Source organism: Mastomys coucha, unplaced genomic scaffold, assembly GCF_008632895.1.
Source record: "Mastomys coucha isolate ucsf_1 unplaced genomic scaffold, UCSF_Mcou_1 pScaffold22, whole genome shotgun sequence".
NCBI lineage: Eukaryota > Metazoa > Chordata > Mammalia > Rodentia > Muridae > Mastomys > Mastomys coucha.
In genome coordinates, this window is record NW_022196905.1 from 160,849,529 (window position 1) to 160,873,089 (window position 23,561).

The following is a 23,561-nucleotide window of genomic DNA, read 5'->3' on the forward strand; positions in this document are numbered from 1 at the left end:
AGTTTATCCATGAGCACAACTTTGGGCCACCTCTAACACAGCTTGCATGTGCTGTCTCTGAGGAAACACTTCCCTGAAGATTTCACCCCAACAATGTTTGCCCTGTCATAATCACTGATAATTTCTTAGCTCTGTGAAGCCAGCCTCCACTGTCCCAGCAAAACAAAGCTTTTACCTTAATAGTTCTGGTCTCTTGTTAATTACAGCTATTCTTCTCTGTTAATCTTCAGTTTCAGCTGACCAGAAACCACAAATTCATCACACAAATGGCCTGGCAGAGTCTTTCCTCAGAAATGTCACAAGTCAGGTCTCTCTCGTCTGCACTGCTCTCAGCACTCATCTTCCAAGATCCTATAGAGCAGTTCACTGAGCTCTCAATACTCAATGACTTTTTTAGTCTAAAGTCCTTCCATAATCTTCTCCCAAAACAACATAAAAGTAGGTCTGCCACAGCAATTCCCACTCCTGGTACCAATTTCTGCTTTAGGCATAAAATTATCCATCATAATGTGGCAACTATTTTGTTTGTTTTGGCTTTTTGCCCAAATGTATTTTCCCCTTTCTGATCCTGTGACAAATTCTCTGAGGATGATATTTCCTGAAGGAAAGTTTTTTGAGCTTACAGTGCTGGCGATTCGGGATATAGTGCAGGCTTTGTTTTAGCTTTGATGAGAACCTCTCTTAACTGCACCAACATGGATGTAAGTGAGTGTAACAGAGGGAAATGTCACTTGGGAAGGCTGGAGGCCAGAGGGAAATCAGGTCAGGCTTATCCTTTTGTATCCATTTGCTCATACAAGAATCAAAGAGCCTCCCAAGTCCCAGTGACATCATCAAACTCTTAAGGGTTTTTCTGCCTCTCTCATGATCCCTGCTGCTACTAGCCCTCCACATACGAACCTCTGGGACACAATGAAGCCATATTCAATTCATAAGCCCTATTGGTAATGGTTCAAACTTTCTTAGAAATTATATCTTTACTAAAATTTGAATTTTTTTTTACAAGATTTGTTCGTTATTAAATAAGTACACTGTAGCTGTCTTCAGATGCACCAGAAGAGGGCGTCAGGTCTCATTACGGGTGGTTGTGAGCCACCATGTGGTTGCTGGGATTTGAACTCAGGACCTTCGGAAGAACAGTCGGTGTGCTCTTACTCGCTGAGACATCTCACCAGCCCCCTAAAATTTGAATTTTTAAAAATTTATTGAAAATAGATTCTTTTCTCACACAGTATATCTTGATTACAGTTCTATCTTCCTCTATTACTCCCAGTCTCTCCCACTTCCATTTCCCTTTGGAGCTATACATTTTATGTCTTTCATTAAAAAAAGAGCAGGCTTTTAGTAGATAACAGCCAAACATGGCAAAATATAATAAGACAAAACCAAAACTATCACATTGAGGCTGGACAAGGCAAAGCAACAGAAGGAAATGAATCCAAAATAAGGTACAAGAATCAGATACCCACTTGTTCATACACTTAGAGTCCCACAAATATATTAAGCTGAAAGCTATAATACATACTTAGAAGATCTGGTGCAGGTAAGAACTGTGCTGGCTGCTTCAGTCTCTGTGAATTCACATGAGGCTTGCTCTGTTGATCCAGAGAGCCTTCTTTCTTGGTGTGTTCTCCACTCTGGCTCTTTCAGTCTTTTCTGCCTCCCCTTCCATGGGGTTCCCTGACCTCTGAGGGGAGGGATATGATGGATCCCATTTAGCAATATGTATTCTGATCTGTCTCTGTCTCTGTCTCTGTTTCTGTCTCTTTCTGTCTCTGTCTCTGTCTCTGTCTCTCTCTCTCTCTCTCTCTCTCTCTCTCTCTCTCTCTCTCTCTCTCTCTCTCTTTCTTTACTTCCCCCTCCCTCTCCCTGTCCCTCTTCATCTCTCCCTGTCCCTTTCCCTCTCTTCCTCTCTCTCCCTCTCTCTCCCTCCTTCTCTTGCTCTCACTCTCCCCATGGCCATGACATAACATCTGGCTGTGGGTCTCCGTATTTGGTCCCATTTGATGCAGGAGGAAGCTTCTCTGATAATAGCTGAATAAGGGACCCATCTGAGTAGAGCAGCATATCATGTAGAGCCAGCCATTTTATTGTTACTTTTCTTTCTAGGACAGTATTATTTGCTTTTACCCTAGGTCTCCAAGATATCTAATCTTAGGTTCTTAGTCATCTAAACAATTCTGGGTATGGGTTGCAACTCATGGAGTGGCCGTAAGTCAAGTCAGTCAGTGGTTGGCTAGGCCCACAAGTTATGTGTCACCATGGTCAAAGGTTTGTTGGCTGGGTTGGTGTCAACGTTTGTTTTTTGGTATACTGCAGAGATCCTCTGGCATCAAAGACATTAGAATGTATGGGTGAATGCTTCATATAGGCTTCAGCTTGATTTTTCTGTTTTTTTTTTTTTTCAATGAGTTGTGTGGGTGTTGTCCTCACCGATGGGCCCCTCTGTGGTGAGTTTGCAAAGAGCAAACCACTATCTTAGCAGCAACTGGGATTACTTAGGGATATCCATGGAACCCACTTGACCAACAACTCAATTGAATGCAATGGAGTTCCAGTACTGGAAGACTCACATAGTGGCATGAAATGGCTGCTTAGCACTCCATTACCCACATAATTAGGAAACCTTATCAGGATCAACTTCATTTTATCAAGTTTCCGCTGCACTAGGTTTCCATACCATCTTTCGCATGCCCCTTAACTCTAGCTGTGTCTTCCCACATGCCCTCCCTACTCCCACTCCCCACCTGATCCTCAGATTGAATTCTGATACTTCCCTGATCTACTCATAAAATCCATTCTATTTTTCCCTTCCAGGGAGATCAGTGTTTCCTGAAGTAGTCTCTTCTTCTATACCTAACCTCTCTAGGTCTACCATTTGTAGGATGGTTATCATTTAGTGACTAATATCCACACATAAGTGAATGCATATATGTGTATATACATATAAGTACGATGCCACTTCCTGCCTAATAACTAAGCATTCAAATATATGAGCCTATGAGGCTATTTTTATTAAAATCACGACAATGATTTTCATCACTGCTTCCCTCTTCAGCTCATCCTCAGTTGAGTTGCTGTTCTTCGTACTGTCAGCTCATTATACAAATATTGGAATCTCTATGAACTCCCTCTGTGGCTTCAAGGAGGTCAGTTGGAAGAGAGCAAAGTAGATCTCAGCTTAGTGTCTTGGAATCACATCAAGTCAGAGGAGGGCAGGGCAAATGCAAGTGTTCCATTACCGCTACACTGGGAGGGATATGGCTCCTGTCCATCGTTTCCTAATGCTGGAGTCCTGCTCATCTGTGCTCTGTCTCCAACTGTGTGCCAGGCTCATTTATGACAACATAATATTTTCTTAGAATGACTTTCTTAAATTTCTTAAAATGACTAGACTCCCCTAGGCCCTTAGAAAGAAAACACAATGAAAATGTACCCCATAAATTCCAGTGATGACAAGGAACTGTCTAAGTGCTCACAGCTTGGCTGAAATTGTGCACCAGAAGAGAGGAATAGCAGGCCAGAGCTTGTGAGAGGCATTGAATCCACATTCTTAGTGTCCAGGCAGATATTATCTCTTTGTTTCCTCAATGTTTAGCTAATGATAGCCAGTACTTTGGGGACAAACTTGCTTGAATAAATGCCACTGATACATGAGTGAAAACAGAAGCCAGTGCAGATGGAACGTGACAAAGATGAGAAATGGAGAACATGTTTGAAAAGGGGATTATTTAGTTTCTAAGAATATTTGAGTGGCCGGGCAGTGGTGGCATATGTCTTTAATCCCAGCACTTGGGAGGCAGAGGCAGGCAGATTTCTGAGTTTGAAGCCAGCCTGATCTACAAAGTGAGTTCCAGGACAGCCAAGGCTACACAGAGAAACCCTATCTTGAAAAAAAAAAAAAAAAAAAAAAAAAAAAAAAAAAGAGAATATTTGAGACTTAGAAAATCTCCATATAACTCATGATCATAATTATTGACTATCATATATTTAACTAAATATTATCTATTATCTAAATATTATCTATTAACTCTATTGTATATGTATATATACATATATGCCATCTATTATCTATAATCTATAATAAACCTACCTATAAAAATATAGCATCTATTTCTCAATCATCTTTTATATACATATTTATATATCATCTTTCATCTGTAATAAATTTATCTATCATATGCTGTAGGCAGCCGCTCGGACGATCGAATTCAAGATGCGCAAGGCAGCAGGGATAGACGAGCTCATGCAGGTGCCCCTCCTGAGCGGGCTCATGTAAATTAGGTGTCTCCGGAGCAGGTGTATGCTAACCAATCATGCACCAAACCCGAGCAGGTGCGTGCTACCAAGCCCCTCCCAAGCAGGTGTATGCTAATGAGGTGATTGCCAGAGAACCAATCCAGGAGAACCACAAGAGCTTGGGCATGGGTATAAAAAGGGGCGCTCTCCAGGCAGTCAGAGCCATTTTCCACGCCACTCCACCGAAGCGAGAGCAGCGGCAAGAGCAGCGGGCGACCATGCAGAAGAGCAGCGTTGACTAGCGAGAGAGAGAGCCACCGCTGCCCATTCTGCAGAAGCAGGAAGAGCCGCAGCACCTAGAAGCAAGAAGCGCGATTCCACGGAGGCAGGCAGCGCCTGGGAGGCAGGAAGAGCCGTAGTACCTAAAAGAGCTGGTAACACTTGGGTACCTAGGAGAGCTGTTTAACACAAAAGAAATGTCCTGAGTAAACCGTCGAGAGAAGAAGTCTCGGTGTTTGGTCGTTATTATCACTGTCCGGGCAAGCAAGCCGCCATTACAATATGCCACCTATTTTTCTATCATCTATGTATCATCTATCTATCATCTGGCATGTATTATCTATTATCTATTTTATAATCTACTATCTACCTTCATCTATAATCTATTTACCTGTCTAAAAGTTTCCTTCTATCTACCATCTGTCATTCATCTCTATCTGCCATGCATAGATCACATATCACCAGTTATACTAGCTGCATTGCAGAGTATACACCATCTCTATTGTTTCTTTTGTCTATTTCATATATACAGCTGTAAGTTAACAAAGGAAAATTTGTCATAGATTAGATACCTGTGGTTACCTGGCACCAACAATTTCAGATTATATGTATATTGTGTGAATTAATTCTCTGACAACTGTGGACTGTTCACACACCTGTACAAGCTGCTGATTGTGGTTGGTTGTTTTGGTTATTGCCATATTGGGCATGTTCTGCCTCCATCCTGCATGCCTTTCCCATTTCTGGAGAAATTGTATTTCATTCTAGCATGCACGGGGCCCATGTGTCTTTGGCTTGTTTTTTTCATACTTAGAGGCAGGTCCAGACCTCAGGTTACTGAATTCGGTTTTTCTGCCACAAATGGTTGGAGACCATCTTCAGCATAGGCCAGTGTGGATCAGAGGCAAAGCTCAAACACAAGATCTTTTGCTAGCCTCTGATGAAGCACTCTGATGCTCAGCACATCTCAGACACACACTGTTGTTGCTAATGGAAGCACAGATAGAAATGAAGCCAGGAGATAATCCTCTGCCACATGGGGCAGGAGCCTCTGCCGCTTCCTGTCCTTTCCTTTGCTTATATAATGTTATGCCGGGTCTTAGCTGCTGCAGCTGCAGGTTTATCCAGCTCCATGCCCTTCTCTACTCAATATAGAAGACCTGCCACTCACCCTTTTTCTCTAATACTTACAGAGTGCTCTATTAAAACAAAACTGTTTTCTAATCTACACTGTCCTCCTAATTTTCTTCAAAAATTCCTCAAGGATCTTTGACGTTTTATGATCCCTGAATGGATCAGTATATCACTATTTGTCCTGTACTTGTTATTTCCAGCCCACAGCTTCAGGGCATCACCAAAGACCACCACCCTCATATCCTCATCTGGAAAGTTTGAACATCACATCCTCCATTACTTTCTCCCATGGGAGGTTTTTCAGTCCCATCTCCCCTTTTCCCTCTGACTGTACAGTTTATAGTCCGATGAACAAGGCATTCTTCTAAGGCACATTCTTATGATCTAAATTCTCGTGCACTGCAATGAAATTGTGTTTATTTATTGACATTGTTTCCTAATTATGAATTACTGGTGAGTAAAGAAAGACATTTTTCTTCTTACCCTCAAGGTCTGACACACAGACTGTGGTCAATATTTTTCTTGAGCTGTATACATGGGACTAGTTCTTGTCACGTGTTTAATCAATGAAGAGCTTGTGTTTCCCTAAAGCTGTCTACCTTATCTAAAAGAATAATTCTGAGGCATTGCAGAAATAAAACTTTAGAAAAAATGAAAAATGAAAATAAAACCAAGGGTAAAGTTTTCCAATCTGACAGGCAGGGACTGCTATCTGGAGGTTGTCAAGGTTTCCCTGAACAGTCAAGCAGCAAGGGATCTTGTTGTTACATCCTTTCAATGTGGAACCCCTTAAAGTTGTTTAGGACTTTATATATTTTTGAAGAAATAAAGATTACATTTTATCTTTCTCTAGAAGCATCCTCCACCGACCTGCATCTTTAATTCAGATAAAGCAAACAGCAAGAAATCTACTCCACAATAATTGACATTGAGAAAAAAAGATAACCACAGAGTTATTGCTACCAAATGGGTCACAGAACTATTTCTCCTTCGGTTCACCTCAGCCAGCTTTTCTTTGTTTTTCTGATTCTGGAAGTAGACACAGATACCTTTAAAGGGGCTTTATCATCTAATGTTCTATTTCCAAAAGGACTTAGGAGATCAGGAAAGATGGGGAATTGTTTATAACATCAATCATCACTGCTCTGAAATTCCTCAGCACATTGTCCTGGTTTTCATGGCACTTCCAGCATCTTGCAGTCTTATAGGTAAAGACTTATCAACACCAGGAGAAGTTAGTTTCAGGTGGCCCCGTGAGGTGAATTCCCCAACACCAGTGTTGGAAGCTTTAGTCTTCTCTGGGTATCTTTTCTGTGTTGTCCTCTTGCCCTCCTTGTAATAAAGGAACGTTGCTGTGCTATAGCACTCAATGGCCAACTTATCAGATGGCACTCAGAAAGCAGGTGCCACCCAGCCCTGTAGCTTAGAGGAGTGAGGGGGTCTGACTTGGGGTTAATATTGCAACAACCAGAATTATTTGCAACTCATTAAAAACAAAAGAACTATTCATGAGCTTCAACTTGGAAAGTTTCAGTTCAGAGAGAGTAAACTTTGAGATATGATCTCGTGTGTGTGTGTGTGTGTGTGTGTGTGTAACTGTATGTAGCATACACTGTATGTGTATAATTCCTATGGAATGTATATAATCCCTGTTGTGTGTGTAATACATTCTGTATACATGATTCATGCTGTATGCATGTGTGTGTTATCTCTATGGTGCCAATATGTGTATTTCTGTGTATGTGTTTGTGCATTTATAATCCCCACTGTGTCTATGTGAGGGCACATATGTATGTGAATCATATATATATATATATATACATATATATATATGTATATATATATATATGTGTGTGTGTGTGTGTGTGTGCTTGTGTATGGTTTTTAATAGATATTGAGTCTATTATTCTGAATCTTGGCTAGAAAATTAAGATTCAAAATTTAAATTTTAAATTTTATTGGATATATTTGGTTTACATCTTTAATTTTCTCTTATTTTTTATATATCTTGAAGAAAACACCAGACACCATGTTATGACACTAGTCACCACATGAACACATCTCTAAACACAGAGCAGGCAGAATGTAATTGTTACTAAAATGTCTTACCTATTCTGTAGTCACAATTTTGAGACTTCTGATTTCACACTCCATTTAAACATCAGATCGACTCAATATCTATTAAAAAACCAATCACAACGTAGACCTGTTTTGTTTTGTTTTTTGTTTTGTTTTCTTTTGTTTTTAAAGGAACGAAGTCCTGACTGTGTAAGATATTAACAGAAATCTGGGGATGTACAGACTAGAACCTTCCCGAATGAAGAGCTCAGGCTGCAATATAAAGCGCTGCCAGGAGGGGGCGCAGGGCACCGAACGGCTTCCTGCCTCAAGGCCACTTTGGAGCTGGGAAACTTGGAAGGAGATAAAACACCGGCCCAGGCAGTGTGTGTGGAAGGCCGCGATGCATTTGGTTGCTTTGGGTTCAAATAATAGGGCAAGCACACAGAAATGTTCAGAAATATAAAACGTCCGTGCTTGGGTGTTCCGAGTTTGCTGTGCTGGGTGCAAAGACCAGAGAGATGAGAATGAAGAAATTGAAAGGCAGTTTCCAACTTTGTTACATATGCTATGCGCTATGCGGCTGTGTTTGCTGCCGTTATGTATTCAAGTTACCATGTCAGCTTTTGTCTCGAGCCCCATATTACATCGTGTACATTTCCTGGACACATAGAAAGTCATTAGCAACTGTAAAGGGTAAGGACAGGATGGTGCCTTCGCTATACCTATATAATCCTGAAAACCGAGAATAGGTGCCAAGCAACATCCGAGAACTAACACAATCCAACTCACCCTTCAGTGTGGGTAATCTCTGCTCTCCAGTCAGGGAGGAGATGTGTTTCCGGCTTGTTATTGACATGCTTTGACTGGGCTTGCAGAATTCTTACTGCCAAATGTATCATTTTGTGGAAAAAGTTGGAAACATGTTTTTGTTTTCATCTGGTTTTGTTTTGTTTTAAGCTAAGTTGCATTTCCTTTGGAGGGGATAGGTTTCAAAACAACCTTCCAAGACCAGCACATTACAGTCTATAGCTGTAGTGTAGTTATAATGTGTCAGAGAAAGCCTGGGTCCTCACTCCCAGTGCTGCAAAAACTTAAAACGAGTCCAACAGACGTAGCATGACACCTTGAAAGTTATGCTGTTGGGTTTAGCAGGGTGTCCAATTTAAGTCCCAGCTGGTGAATTTACCAAAATCGGCACTCATTTAGAAATTAGAATGTTCATTCTGTAAGCAGACCTGGTGATCAGATGCGTGTCGCTGTCTGGTGCATTCTGGGAAGTAAAATGTGCACTAGGATTATTAAACATGACAACATAATAATTAAAACTATACCTCACACAGTGATGGAAGCACATAATTCAATTTCTGGTATTTTATTAATTCCAATATGATGATCTTTGAACTCTCTTTGCTCACTTAATAGAAAATAATTTCATGTTTCACTATTATTTTCAGGAATAATCATATGATTTTAGAAGTTAATAAAAATAATTTTAATAAAAAATTTGTTTTTATCTTAAGTGCCTTACTGCTTCTATAACCTCCTGCAAAGGGGAATACTATATACATACATATATATATACATATATATATGTATATATATACACACATACATGTATATACATATATGTGTAATATATGTATATATTATATACACATGTGTGTACATGTATATATACATATATATACACAAAAGTATATAATATACATATATGTGTGTATATATATATCCTGCTGGTCATTTATGTCAAGTAAATAAGAAAATCAATTTTGCTTTTTGTCACTGTTTCCCCAAAAGAAAGACTTGGATAAACAGAAGAACAGCATTATAGCATCAAAATAGACCATACTAGACTCAGAAAATTGATGGAGGAAGAAAATTATATATATAAGTATAATTAGGTACAGAGAGAGGGGGAGTTGTGTGTGTCATGTAGGGTAGGGGAGAAGGGATGAGCACGGGGTGTGCCCGCATGCATGCATGAGAACATTCATGGAAATAGAAATGTTTCTAAGTCAGGAAATTGCCAGAGTAGAAAAGTAAGTGTTCTCTGAAGATGCTTGTCTAATTTTCTGAGATGTTTCAAAAGTTGGAAAAACTTTTTTTCCTGTTTTTCTAAACCCAAACAGTGGAACCTGTGGCATTACACTAGTTGACTGACATGAAATCCTGAAACCTTTTGTGTTAACAATACCTTTTGAAAATACGCAACAATGCATGCTCCTTTGAAACAATCATTCTGTGAGCAACAGTGACAGGAGTATTAAGTCAGACAGTTACAGTAATGACGCGCAATTTAAGCAATCAAGGTAGAGCATGGGTGTGGTCGTTCTTGGCACGCAACTGTAGGAAGAGCAGACAAAAAGCGCTGAACCTTTAGGACCCCTTCCCATCTGCCCGAAACCTTCCCAGGGTGGGGACCAGAGGACACAGCACTCAGTCCTCCTGAGTGGGGAACACTTGTCATGGGTTGCAGTCTGAGTATGAATTAAAAGGCAAAGGGGGTTAAGCCACAGCCTCCATCTCTCCACACTCCCTCGCTGTGCATTCGTCAGGTTTCTCAAGTGAGTGCAGATGCACCTTCATGGACTACCATTGAAGGCCACAGCCACTTTGCAGATGTAAGCCCCAGACACTCCCTTGAAATTTGAGAATTATTTCAGGCCATGAATTTACACCATGGCTCCGTAACCTCTTGTCTTCTATCAGGCATATTTCTGTTTGTGGAATTAAATAACAAACAATGTCTACCAGAGTTGTATATGTTCTGCAGGCGGGTCTTCTGGGTTGAGAGATTAAATATCTCTGTTCTTGGATCAAATGCTATATATGAGCAAGTCTTCTTGGATGCAAGAGTGGCCAGCACTCCACCACCAAGTACATTCAGGTCAATAGCTACTTCTCAGGTTTGCTCTAGGTTTCCTCTAAAATCCCCTCACTCCAGAGGCTTGGGTCAGCTTAGAATTACACCCCTTACCAAGAGCACTTGACTTAGCTCCAGCACTGAGTTTTCGAAGCCAAGTGAAGCAGGGAAATGGGGCAGAAATTAGCTCTGTGTTGCAGTTCAGCACACAGTGCAATGCCTAAATCAAACAAAATACATGTGATTTTAAAATGTGTGCATTTACATCAGATAAATAAGAAAATCCATTGTCTTCTCTATCTCTGTCCTTCCAAAGACAAAACTTGGATGAACAGAAGGATGGCATTATACTTACTGACATGCCAAAGTAGACTCAGAGAAAATGATGGGAGAAGAAAACTATATACAGAAGTATAAGTACTTATAGAGAAAGGGGGGAGAGATGGAGAAAGGGAGGGAAGGAGGGAGAGGGAGTGAAGAAGAGAGCAAGAGAGGAAGAGAGAGAGAGGGGAAGAGAGAGTATGAATGTGTTTGGAGTGTAACTACACTGTCTTACAATGAAGAAAATAATTGGGAAATTAGATCACCATGAGGTCAAAGTCTTCTCATGCAGACCAATCTTGATTGATGCTGGAGTTGGAAATTATCACCTGTGCTTCCCTATGTAAGATGCTCACAATCTGCAGAGGTTGGGGTCCGAGGTTTGATTTCAGATTACTGAAAAATTGGAATCTTTTCATTTTGCCATGAATTGTTCACTTTACAGAGAGACAACATAAAATTGATAGAACTACCCTCCTCTCATGCATACATGTGTGTACACACACATAAACACCCCTATGCATACATGCCAGTGCACACACACACACACAACTAGTGCTGATGTGTTTCAGCCATTCAGGGCTGAGTCCTCACAGCTTCATGGAAGCTCACCAAGCCTTTACATGGCCGTGGGTGTTTTTGAAATCTCAGAGTTCCACCAACAGCTAGTGGAGGTGAACAGAGACCAGCACTTAACTTCTTTGAATCCTGCAAAACTAGAGACTTTGAAGGAAATGGCCCCCAAGCCGTTGCTTCAGTTCAGAGCCTGCAGGTTCACAATAGATGGGGCAGGTAACGGTCCCCTGACACAGTAGTGAGCCTGGAAAGCTTTGTCACCTAGATATGTCCAGATAGTATGCCCAAATCGTCCAGAGATGGCTGTAGTGCAAGCCAAAAACAAAAAAAAAATCAAAACAAAAAATAACCAAGACCAAGCAAATGAACATTCCGCGCCAAGCTGCAAGCCACGCTGAAGTGTAGCAGTGTAATTATGCACAGCAGCACATAACACTTGATAATCGTGTGAGTCAACTATGTTCTGGGCACCCCCCAAGTCATAATTCATCTTTGTCTTTGTGCCTGATGTTCCAGAAGCGTAAGACTCTCTGTGAGGTCTGCAAAGGGTAAAATGTAAGAATGCATTCCTGTCGTTCAGTTGTATCTATTTAGCTTCTATCTAATTACACACACACATACACACAATTTTATATACATTATATTTTACACTTCATATTTATACTTTATATTATACATTTTATTATACATGGTATGTATGTTAGCTGCAAGGATAACTAAAGTTGAACAGAGCCTATATCCCTGAGATTATTTAGTTTATGTCTTTCCCAATGTCTAGACTTTTCAGATGCCAAAATGGATTACCTATCCCATTATTTATCCAGACTTTTCTGTTTGAACACCCTGAAAAAGAAGAAATACAATGACTTCTGGCACAAAAGAATCCTAACAAAAGCCTGAGAGGGAGAATATTGTCTTGAAATCCATCAAGAACTACAAAATCTAAGAGGCCCCTTTTATTTTTTACTTAAATTTAAGAAGCACATTTTGAGAGCTTAATATCCAACCATGCAGGTTTGCTTATAAAAGTCATAAAAGACATCAAAGGAAACACAGCCTATGATAATGTGCTAACAGTGGGTAAGTCAAACACTTGCACTGTTGTACACACACCAGAGAGAAAATTTATCCTTGGCTTTGAGATCAATGTGCTTGGAACTTATGGTTTCCTAATTACATCAGCATTTGAAGCCTTTTAAAGTTTATAATGTATGGGGGGGGAGGTGAATATGTTCATGTGTGTGCACTTGTGTGCATGTTCATACAGAGACTAGAGCTAGCATCTATAATCTTCCCATATTGTTCTATATTTTATTTTTTTGAGGCAGGATCTCCTGGTATCTTCTTAGTGAAGACTACTAACCTATAAATATTAATTACAGATATTTTAATTGAACAGTGACTGTGTTTCTCAAGTGATTTAAAAATGCCTCCTTGGATCTTTATTTTTTGTGCAAAATTCTCTTTCAACAAAATTATTCAACTATGATGATGTTATTCATGAGCCATCCCTCTGCATCAGGTCCTGTGTGATTTTTTTTTAATTTTTTTTTATTTTTATGAGTAGTTAACCTAATGCCCTCAGCTTTTTAACTAATTGGCCCTGCTTATTTAGATTTTCTGAGTGTTCTATTTATAGTAACACTAATTGTGCTAATGTCATTTTGAGTTTCACATTGGGGCTGAAACAGAATACTTGAAAGGATTCGTTTTATTCTTTTTTTTTCTTTTAATCTCAAGTGCTGATTATTACATGGAAGCAAATCATAGAACTATGACACTTCTTTTAATTGTTCATGATTGTTCCCTTGCACAAATCTGATGGATCTTAACTTTTAAGTGAACTTATAGTCAAGGGAATAAGAACACACAATACATGTATGAAATTATCCAAAAGTAAATTAACTAATAAAATCATTAATTTTCAGTAGCTTTAATAGAAGCAGCTTATGGGTTGACAAAGGTAAAATAGGAATTGAATCCATTTCTTAAATTATTTCTAACATTGAATAGGGTGGCTGCAGGTTTTCCCAGTCTCTCGCATTCTGTCTGGTCTCTCTGTGCCCAGGTGTTATCTGCCAGGACAGGAGTTTGGTTCTCTCCTTCTCTGATGGGGTATAGAACTGGAAGCTCTGGTGGGAGAGCTGCCTCCCACCCCTCTGTGAATATGCTGATACAACACTGAAAACCTAAAGACCACGCAGAAAGAACATGTCTCACTGCTAAGTGGTCGCTCTGATGCAGGCACCCAGTTTGTAACAACTAACAATGCATTTGCTGAGTTCTTTCTAAGCCAGGAGTTCCAAGGAGGACCTAGAAGGGCTAAGAACACATTTTCTTTTCAATGAGATGAAACAGGATGATAGAAAAGAGAATCACTGTACTAAATTGACTCCAAATCCTGAATTAGGTCATGTCTGCCTTATTTAAAATAGAGCTGGGACTAGCAACCAGTGGATGAAGTCACTTGTCATTATACTCTGGAATCCTGTGGGATAATGGGAGAACTGATCTCCACACATGGCCTCGGGCATGCAGACATCCACATACATACAAACACGAAGTGAAAATAAATACACATTTAAAAAAAAAAAAAACAACCAAGTGAGAAGCATTCACATGTCTAAAGCTGAGAAGCATCCTTTGAAAAAATACTTTATGTCATAAGTGATATGTCTACATGACAGAGGCTAACAGTTAACTTGTTGCTCATGTTGAAGGCTTGACCAATTTCACTTAACAACTGCAAGGACTTCTAGAATTTTAATTCTTAGTTATTCCAAACAAATACTCTTTAAGGGCCATCAGCATCTTATTGTTTTAGAGGGGGGGTCAAGAGTACTGTCGAATCTGCTGGGATATTTTAGTGGCTTTCATGATGGAATAACATTGGAAAATAGATTGGTAATAGTGCTGCCAAATTCAGTTTGGATTTTAAAGTTATATAATCTCAGACAAGATTTCACTGTACTATCAGACACTATGGTACCTTTTAGCCTGCATGGCATTCACCATAACCTCATTGGAGGTCAAGTAGCCTGTGTGATTTCATCTGTAACGTAAAGGTAATACCTACCAATTCTATCTATGCAAAATGCACATAACTTTTTCTTTGTTGTTAAAATAGTGAAAGATATAAAGTACACAGTGTGTGTGTGTATGTGTGTGTGTGTGTGTGTGTGTGTGTGTGTGTACATGTATATTCAGATTTACAGCCACAAGTGTATATACATGTTTGGAAGTCAGTACTCAAACACAGGATGTCTGTGTCTTCCTCAATCACCCCACCCCCTTATTTTCCATGGTGGTATCTCCCAGTGAACTAGAAGCCTGTTGATTTGGCAAGGCTGGCTAGCATGCTCAGGTGTATTCCTGTTTTCTGTGTCAGTGCAGGAGGCCAGGTACATGCTGCTAAGTCTGTTAATAAGTGAGTGCAGGGGATCAAACTCAGACTCCCACACCCTGTGCTTGTGCAGCAGCATCTTACTAACAAAGCCATCTCCTCAGTCCCAGTTACTCATTTTTATTCGGATTATTTAAAAGCTAATTTAATATAACTTCAACATTTAGACTACTTTAAATGTTAAAAATAACATATCTGATTCATTTAGTAGCCAATACTAGAATGGTCCTTCCAGTTTATCTGCATCAGATAGCTTCATGGAGTTCAGCTACTCATCTAAAAACTTGTCAAATTTTCATTTAAAATACATGTATACATAATTTTACAATCTAAATGGTTACTAAGACCTGCTTGACTTGTTTTAATAATATTCCACTTGAAAATGCAAGGTTTGCCTGGTGAATTGGATCTGAGAGAAGAGAGTCAGAGATGACTCAGCATTCTTCTTGGAAGAAAAAAAGGGAAAAGATGCAGTTGTTTTCAACTAGACTGGGAAGGTTGTGAAAACAGACTCAAAGGTGGACAAAAGGCTCTTGCAAGGCATGATAATTGAGGGGTTTACTTGGTATTCACAAAAAAATGTAGAGCAGACAACTAAGATGCTTGGTATTAGAGATTGTCCGACATGTGTGGGCTGTAAGAATAGGAAAATGCCACTAAAAAAAATCAAGAAACTTGATAGGACCACTTAAAGGATGCAAATAAATGAGAGAACTTACAATCCAAACCGAACTGTTACCTACCTCTGGAAGGGAAGTGCTGGGCAGTGTGTCAATCACTTATAATTCTGAAGTCAGACAGTTGGCCATGGTGGGAAAAGCCTGCTTGCAACCGGGAAAGCTGGCTGTTGACAGCACACAGTGGAATTAAAAGGAGAGTGCACAGGAACTGGAGCTAGGCTACAAAAGATCAAAGCATGTTTTTATAATCTTTAGGATGCAGCACTCTGCATCTTAAAGGCTCCGTAACCTCCCCCAACCAGCACCATGAACTGGGGGACAAAGTGGTGAGGTGCTTGAGTCTCACTCAAGCCAGCATACCAAGTTCTAATAGAGTTCTTTGTTACTCTTTACAATTCCATTGGCAAAACTGCAACTTTCGGTATTTATATTGCCATTCTGTTCCTTCAACCCCCCACCTATTTGTTTATTAGGCTTTGTTGATAGTATTCTTTGGGATCTCTGCCCTTATCTCCAAAGTCTTCAACATCCCCTGCTCAGAGTTCAGAAGGCTCACACCTTGGCTAGTATGATAAGTTGACACATCTTAGAGTATCTGGGATGACAACTTACATTGAGGAACTGGGTAGATCAAGCTGGAAGCATGCTTGTGGGGGATTGTCTTGACTGTTGATATAGGGGCCCAGCCCACTATGGGCTGTACTCTCCATACGCAGGTGTTCCTGAAGTATGTAAGAAAGCTAGCCGAGCATACGCTGTCCTTTTCGCCAGTTAGCCAGCAGCATTCTACATGGTTCTGCTTATACTTCTTTGCTAAGCAGTCAGTTTGTCTGAGGTGACGCTGGTAGGATAACAACCAGGTTTGCTTTCATTCCCTCAAACTTCTCTGTTGAGGAATTACTCAATGATAGTCTATCATTACTCAGTGATAGACCATGCCTGAACTTCTAAGCTAGACCCAAACCTTTCTTCCCCTACATTGCTTTCAGGTAGTGTTTTTATCACAGCAATGGAAAAGAAAACAGGACAGCTCAGGAACTCCATTTCTAGATGGCCATGGCTCGGTAACAATTATGTTGTGATAAAAAAAATGTCCCCCAAAAGAGATATTCAAGGGAGGAGAGATTTATTTTGGCTCATGGTTTGAGATAGATCAGTTCATCATAAGGAACATGCCAAGTTTATGGTGTCAGAGCACTTAGCTGGGAGTTCTCACATCTTGGGAGACCAACAATCAGAAACCAGTGTGGAAATGAGATGGACATTAAAAATTTAATGCTCAGACCCTGTGATCTACTTCTACCAGTGAGTTTCTTTTTCTTTTATATGCCCTAGCCTTCCAAAATAATACCACTAGGTGGGGTCAAAATATTTAAACATGTGAGACCACAGAGAACATTTCACATTCGAACCACAACACTTGGATTGCCTAAAGATTTAGCTTAAAGGAGAATGACTTTCTTTGGAGGATTTTAAGAAATGAAAGAGTATAGAAAATCCTACCTGGTAAATATCATGGATTAAAAGGCCTGCAAACAAGCAAACAAACAAACAAGACTCAAGTTGAAGTCACCTCTAGTATGTCACCTCCTTGAACTTGTTGACCAGCTTGATTCTGCCTTTGCATGGCTTACATCAGTAATACCATTGAATACCATTTCTTCTTAGCCCATTAGATGCAATTTCTCTCCTGCCTTCTCACTGATATGTGCGATGCATACATACAGATTAGAAAAGATTTACATCATAACATCTTATTTGATCAGGTGGACTTTAATCATGACTATCTATCTTTTAAAATTATTTCAAATACTACATACTCCTTTGCAAAACTCTGATTTTAAATTTCACAGATATATACGGTTTGTAGAGATATTTGATTTTTTTTACTGTGTAGTACAGAGTAGGTCTCTTGAACTTAGTTTGTATGTCTTCCAAAAGTTCATATGTTTTGCACAGTAAATCCTTTCTGACCTCACAGACTCCAAGAATTGAATAATATCTACTCTGTTTTTAAAAGTTCAATGTTTTTATGTCCCCAATACAAATGCTTTGTTCTATTTGCCTTTCCAAACCTGGCTTTTTTTTTCATTTAGAGTGAAGACCCCCAGATTCATCAATGTTAAAATGACAGGATTTCTTGCATTTTAAGGGTGAATAGTACTCTATTATTTGGGTATATGATTTCCTTAGCAGTTCACCTGTCAATAACACTTATGTCAACCCCTTGTCTAGAGTCCATGAATACCATTGCTGTGAACGTGGGAGAGTAGATGTCTTCCAGGACACTGATGTAATATCCTGTGGATATAGGAAGCAGTGGGACTCAGGAATCATGGGAGTTCTACTTTTATCATCAGGAGAAAGTTGAAGAGTGTTTTCCATGATGAATATGGCTCATTAAATTCCGTCCAACAGCAGAAGGGCCTCCCTTTGTTCTGTTTCTTCATCAGCACCTATTATCTGTCATCCTTTTAAAGTAGCCGCTCTAATAGGGATGGGATGGCATCATCTTGTGATTTAATTTGCACTTCTCTGATAGATAATGATATTGAAGGTGTTTCTCATTTGCATATCTCCTTTTGAGGACTACCTGTCTTGATCTTTGTTCCTGGCTTAATTGAATTGTTTTCCTTATTATTGAGTTATCTGTGTTCCTTTCATGTTTTGTATATGATCTTCTTGCCAGGTACATGGTTTGTAAATATTGTCTTTCTGTCTATGGTCTATTTGTCTGGGTTTCTTTTTGCTGCTTTTGTTTTTGTTTTTATATTTGTTTGTTAGATTTTTTTTTAAATTGTTTCCTGGACTAGGCAGAAACTTCTTGGTTTTTATATAATCTTTTTTGTCCCAATCTCTATTTTTGTTGCTATCTGTTCAAAATCATTTTGAAACAAACACCCCATATAGTATTATTTATAATTTAATTTAAACCCACCAAATTATAGGAAAATGTAATACATTGAGGAAAATTTGGAATATTTTACAAACACTTAAGTGACTTGGATAACATTAAATGTTCATAAGAAACTTATAGTAATGCTTATATATATATATGCAGAGATGGAACATGCACACACAGTAAGAACAGAAACACCAGCTCAATAGACTTAGGATATGCATTATAGTAGATGAAAATTTCATGTTCGAATCCCCCCTTTCCTGATAAATACTATTAGATCCATGATCCATCTACTTTACCTCCAGAGGTTTTGTGTATGTGCATTCATCTGTATCAGTCCACATGATAGTTTTCTATTGGGAGCATATAAGAACCGTATTGCATGACAGAGGTCCATTTCACATCTGAGAAGCAGGCAAGGAAGGTACATTGAGCTTACACTCTCCAAAATTCTGTTAGAACTGCAGGATGATAAATCCCCCTATAGAGAAATACAGTCATTTCTAAGCTTATTAGAGCTTAGATTACATGGCTAAATGAACCCTTAGGTTCTATTGCACTTCTCTTTAAGTTTAGCCAAGTGAGAGGAAAAATCAGTTCAGAAATTCAATCAGCGTTTTACAAAGTGAAATAGCAAGTACTGACACAAGACCTTAGCAGCTGATCTTGATTGAGTTGCTCTATGAGCGTTGTTCCCTGTAACCACAGCAGGTTCTTTCGCCACTACTGCATCTGGAGCACCAAGTTGTTCCCTGTAATACCTAAAAATGCATAAAGAAATATTCTAGGAAGAATTGTAATTCACATTTATCCAGGAGGTAAACTGTCTTCAGGAAGATCTTTTGCTACATCTTTGAGCACTAACATCCACTCCCAGGTTTTGGGAAGCATATTCCCATCATTTATCTAGCCATTTTCTGGAAACTATGTTAGGAGGGACTTGTTTCTCTTTCCAAAAGAAGAAAGGATCTTGATCTAAAAGTTTTCCCTAAACTCTCAAAGTTACCTTTTCTATATTCAATCACACACACTGCTAAAGAATGACTTTTAGGGCTATAAGATAGTTCCTTTAGGTTAAGGCAATTGGGGCCAAACCTGATGGCCTGGATTTGATCCAAGTAACCCACCTATGGGAAGGAAGAACAGACCCTCACAAGCTGTACTCTGAACTCTCTGCAGGAACCATGACATAAATACTGAGTACACACACACACACACACACACACACACACACACACACACACACAAACTAAACAAATGTGATTTAATAGAGAATCATCTTATCTCTTGCCTCAAATGTTTTACACCATAGTTTTTTCAAAGTAATGTATACAATGCATTATGTATGTAGGTTCTTCTTTCACTGGGAAAAATGATTCACTGATAAAGACTCACTGAGCCAGTTTAAAGCCCATTCAAACTAATTTTTGTTTTTTGTTCAAAGTGCCACAGTCCTGCAGTCATGGATAACTTCTTGGCACCAGGGTATAAAGCTTTGAATCTTTGGCTTTTCATTTTTCTAATGGCTTGTCTATGGCAAGCATGTTTACCAACTAGTCCTTTAGATATAGAGCGACCCCATGGCTAGCCCAGAATTCTTCATTTTATTGAGTTATTAGATAATAAATCTAGATTTTTCCATAGCCCTGTTTACAGTATTTTTTTCTAAGTTGTTTTCCCCCAGAGCTTTAGAGATGTTATTTAATGATTCCACTGCCATGCGTACATTGTATATAACAATGGCTTTACAGAGGATGTGTCGCTCAAGTGTATGGTGTGCTTTGTCAAAATTCTCCCTTCCTCTTCTCTCCCATTAGTGCCCTTTCTCTATGGTGCTGTTTTTTGATTTCTCTGTTACTTGAGAACTCTGTGGGAGAGAAAGAGCTTTGTGAAGGGACTTCTCTCATGGCCTGGTACAGGATCAGTTGTTTATTTGATCTGCAGGCAATGCTCCTGAGACCAGCACTGAGGGTGTCCTGCTGTTAAGTCTTGCTCCTTCTTATTGATTTTCTGAGTATCTTGAGTGGGTTCCGGAAAATGAACAGTTCATCATGATCCCCAAACTCCTACTTCTGACATTAAGTCCTAAAAGTTTCTGACCTAATGGGAGACCAACGTTGCTTTGGGATTCTGGATGCCAGTGATAAAATATTATACCTTGATTATAAGGGGGGAAAAAAAGAAAAAAACAAGACTGACTATGGCCTGGATTTGCGGGGGATACAATCTCTCCCTACTCTCAGTGATAATCTTCAAACATGGAATTAAGTGGGTCAGCTGAGACATGAAACAAGCTTCTATGGAGATCAGTTATGAGATTCACACAGAGTCCAATCATTCCTTCTAACACTCATTTTATGCCCACTAAATCATTATCTTCATTAACAGTGATTAAAACAGCCAGAAAGCTGGCAGAGCTGGGCACATTCTCACATCTTTCTAATGACTCGAGTCTAAAGCATGCTTCTGGGAAAAATGAACTCTTCTCAAAGCTCCTGGACACAAAGGACATAGGATGACTCACAATACATGCAGAAATAAGACAAAGGCTGGATTGAGGATGGGGTTTTCCAAGTTCAGTTAAATTAAGAACATGATGCAGTCATATCAGTTGCAACTCCTTCCTTTTGTCCTAAGTGAATGGTCTACACACTGACCTAAGAGCTAGCTGGCAAAGCCAAGTGCCATGAAGAAAGTCTTCCTGAGACATTACAGCATATTATTGCCAACAGTCTCTGACCTGCCACAGGACTCTCAAGTTTTACTTGCCCCAGAGGGAGGCTTCAGGAAGGGTCCATTCACTCATCTGACTAAGAAGGACCATGCAATGATTTCTGAATGACACAACCATAATTGACTTTTTTCTTTTTAGATTTTTACATGGTTTGCAAATGCATGGTGGAGGAATTCACTTCTCTAGTCATCATTTCTGTAAAGTCTTGAGGTCATTATCACTTCACTTAGGGCACTTGGTTTAAAGTGATAACCATTCAGTTGTGGTGATGCTAATTAGAGGAGAGGGGAGTCGTAAAAATAAACCCATCGAAGGGTCAGAACATGAAGACATCAAAGAAACAGGGATAAAGTTACTGAGAGTGAGTTTGGAAAATTGGTCTAAATTAACTGCATTTTAAAATTCTTATTTAAGTGACAGTGAGAGATTAGAATAGCAGCTATTGCAAATACAATTATTGTGTTGCTTAAAAATAATTCTTTTTTATCCTCCTTTCTTCTCTCTTGTCCCTATAAGCTAAAGATCCAAACCCTGTTCCTCTCTGAGTAAAAGCTTCCCTGAGCTATGTCATGTGATAGACCCTCTACACTCCCAGGGGCTGAACTATCAGGCTGGGAAACAGATGTGAGAGCAAAGTCTAGCATGTGTTTTCTCTCTTAACTGAAATGCTAATTTGGCAACTGTGCTGCTTGACCCAATTGAAGCCATAGCTGTGGGGACTGAGCAGAAGTTTGTCAAGGGATATAGAATTTACTGCTAAATCTGCTCACTTACCAATTCCATTATACTAATTTAAAAAGTGGAGAAATCTGTGTCATCTTGGGATTTCAGTTCAAACAAATTGCAAATATAACAGCTTCTTGCATCCACCCTCATTTAAACGTTCATTTACTTTTTTTGAAACTGTCAGTATGCCACCAAAGAACATAATGTGATACTCTACAAAGAAGGTTGGATCTTCAGTGCGGTGAGATCTCCCAGCCCCTGTGTACAAAGGATGGGCCAAGGACCTGAGTGATAGAGCAGAGCATTTTAAGAATAGGACCCAGCCCATTAAGAGGCAGCAAGAAGGGTGGGCAGATTCAGAACCAAGGTGAATATTGAGACCTAAATGGAAAGCTAAACTTGCCTTGTTCTGAGACCGAATGTGTATTGTGAGAACCCACAGAAAGAAAGGCATTTTGGAGGAATTTGCTTATGTGGATTCAAATCTTTGCAATTCCACGATTGATGACACAAAGAGCTTTGAAGCATAAGACAAGGGAAGATGGTGACAAGAGACTATGGAACCTTCATGATCATGGAGCTGGAGGAAGGAAGAGTCTTTTTAGAAACATGACAGTGCAGAGTAAGAGACCTGGATGCCAATGAGAGGAGAGAATCCTGAGAACTGCCTCTGGAATCATCTGAGGACCAAAAACCAATGAAGCTGCAAATCAAGACCACTGAGGGGAAATAAATGAAGACACACTGGGTGCCACACAGTAGGAACACAGCAGGAGCTAAAAAAAAAAAAAAAAAAAAAAAAAAAAAAAAAAAAAAAAAAAAAAAAAAAAAAAAAAAAAAGAAAGAAATACAGCAATGGGGAAGTACTTTGATGAAGAAAGGAAAGAGCTACAGAAGGCTCAGAAAAATGAATAAAGAAAAATAAAGACAAGACATGAATGTTAGGGCTGAGTTGAGAAAATATCCCATGCCAAACAGTCATATTGACCTTAAGCATAAGTAGATAGTTTGAAACTTGGGTCTTCAAAAAAGAGAATATACATATGAATGTAGAGCTGCCTTAACCTGAGGATTAGTGTTGGTGAAGTATATGTATCAGCTGAAATGAAAGAGACCTAGCTCCAATTCCATGTGTTCTATTTTTGCTTGTGAAAAGAGAATGGGGGCTATGAAACTTGTTCTTGAAACAGCTTTCTTATACCTTAACAGGATGCTAATCATCTCGAACAGAAGTAAGAAGGACAAAGGCCCACAACCCAATCCAAGAGGTGACACACACTATTATCCCAAAAGAGAACACAATTTTTAGGAAATCCAGGGAGAGAACATGAATTCCAGAATACAACGCAGAAATTGAGTAAATGACTGAGGACAAGGATCCCTCTGAGACCCTCTAAGTGGACTGAAAGCAAAGAGCTGGCACCATGTCTACTGTCTACTGTCACATAAACAGACTGTGAGTTAGTGGATAATTGACCATAGGGCATTAGTGCTCACTGTGAAAGTTGGGAAAGTGTTCTGTCTTATACAATCAACAGAGCCCTGGGATCTCAAACAGAAGATTTGGGGTGTGACCCTGAACAGCCACTTGGTAGTAGCATGGAGTCAAACAAAGGTCTACTGTGTTACTAGTCACATGGAAA